Source organism: Mesoplodon mirus (assembly GCF_964341445.2).
Source record: "Mesoplodon mirus genome assembly, chromosome: X".
Classification (NCBI taxonomy): domain Eukaryota; kingdom Metazoa; phylum Chordata; class Mammalia; order Artiodactyla; family Ziphiidae; genus Mesoplodon; species Mesoplodon mirus.
Genome location: NC_138981.1, coordinates 100,075,870 through 100,077,994, shown reverse-complemented (window position 1 = coordinate 100,077,994; position 2,125 = coordinate 100,075,870).

Here is a 2,125-nt window from a genome sequence, read left to right as displayed (position 1 = left end):
GGTTCACTGGCTGCCTGGGCTGCTCTGCCGGTCTCGCAGTCTGGCGGAGCTTGACTGGTGGCAGGTGCACACTCCCCCGTCGCTACCTGCCAGAGTGAGCCACGATGCCCAGGGGTGGGACCATTTATGGAGGTAAGCTCTCTCCTCCCCCGCCTGAGCACCCTGTCGTGTCAATTACTGGAAGGGACTAAAGTGAGGCTCCGGTTTTTCCCCAGGTAAGCTGGCATGTAGCAATCCCCTGCCCCGGGCCCCGGGAAAGGGCTGGGCTGTGAGAGAACAGAGCAGTCAGAGCCGAGATGACTGACAGCCATTGACTCAGAGCCGTGCGGTACCTTCGCAATCTTACCTCCTTTCTGGGGTTCCCTGCTTCTTCGTAACCTCCTCTCTTAGTCTGGTCTCTGTCCTGAGGCCAAGTGCTGATCTCCACTGGGGCTGGAGGTGGGGAGGGCATGGTCTGTGGGGTCCATTCCGTTCCCAAGATTCTCCTGAACAGACTGTACTTTCCTGGGCTCCGGGATTTCCCAGAGTTTTGCCCCTCACTAGAAAGCACTTGATCCCCTGGGGCAAACACTGCTCCCAGAGGGAAAGCTCCAGAACTGGGCACCTTGAAAAGCAGCAGGTTGAGATAAGATTACTCACCTGGCTCTACCTGAAAAGAGCAACTCTGAGCCCAAGTCTCAAGCACTTTTTTCAGCCTTCAGGACAACGTTGTCTTTTACAGGGATTGATTTCAAAGAGGCCAAACAAAAGAAATTATTGAGCAGGTTTACGGGAAATTTTAACCCTAACCAAAGACTTCACTTTGCAAGAAAGGCGAGGCCTAGAAAGTAAACTATGAGGAAGCATCCCAGCTTGGCCAGGGAGGAAAGTAGTATTATAATGCTATTTACCAGTGTAGCACCTTTTCATCAGAAAACTCAAAGGATTTAAACTCTATCAGACAGATAAAAGATGATGGCAGTTCTATGAAGCACAGTACAAATCACTGCACACGGAAGAACCAGCCTCGAGCCAAATCCTGTATCCTATGTTGCAGGTCCTTTGTTCTTCCATCTGCAATACAAATATACCCTGGGGAATCTGAGCAGGTGAGGCAGAGGAAAGTCCACGAGTGAAGTGGGAAGGTAGTAAGGAGAAAGTATCAGTAAGTTTCATCTAATTTTGTCCTGAACACAGCACAGGCTGGTGTGTGTGTGTCTGTGTGTGCGTCTGTGTGCATGTGCGCATGTGCACGTGCATGGACCGATTAGCGTTATATTCTACTAGTGTGACCTAAAGGCTAAAATGAAGGAATGACATTAGCCTGTCTTGGACATAGAAGAGAAGAGAGGAAGGAAGACTTATAAACCTCTTTATGAAAGAATGAGCTAAAAAGCAAATCTAATAGCATTTACCAAACTATCAAAGTCCCATATCAAAGTTCTGTTTGCATGGGGCACTGGAAACAGAGGGTAACCGTGGGAATAGAGACTAGGAATTTATCTATGCCAGGGGCAGGTGGTAAGCAGAGGAAACGACCAGCAAGTTTCCCCGCCTGTTGTACAGTAGAGAAGCTTCTAACAACTTTGAAAGTTTAAAGGTGTAAAATTTAAGATAGAAGATATTTTAGAGAATGTATTGTTTGCTTACTTGCTTGCTTCAGGTATATTATTCCCATTGCCATGCGTGGATTTCCATGACATGGCTTCTTCCTACCTTTTCAGTATCATCTCTTGCCATTCTCTGCCTCAAACTCTTGAGCTTGTGTGTCCTTTCCTGTGCGTGCACATACATGTTGTTACTCACCTCTGTGCCTTTGCTCATGCTGTTTCTTCTTCTAGAAATTCCTGCCTTCCTCATTTGGCTAACTACTACTCATCCTTTAAGACTCTGCTTAGGTGTTACCTCCTCCAGATCTTTCCACAATGGTTGCGCCTCTATTACTACAAACTGGGTTTAGATGCCTCTCCTCTGGATTCCTATGCTACTCGATACTCATTTTACATTGTGTGAAATTATTTGCTTACAGTCCTCTAGACTGCAAATTCTCTGAGGGCAGGGAAACTGTCTTAATCATTCCTGTATATCCAACGCCTAACACAAAACCTAACAGACACAGAGCAGGCACTCAGGAAATGTTTATTAG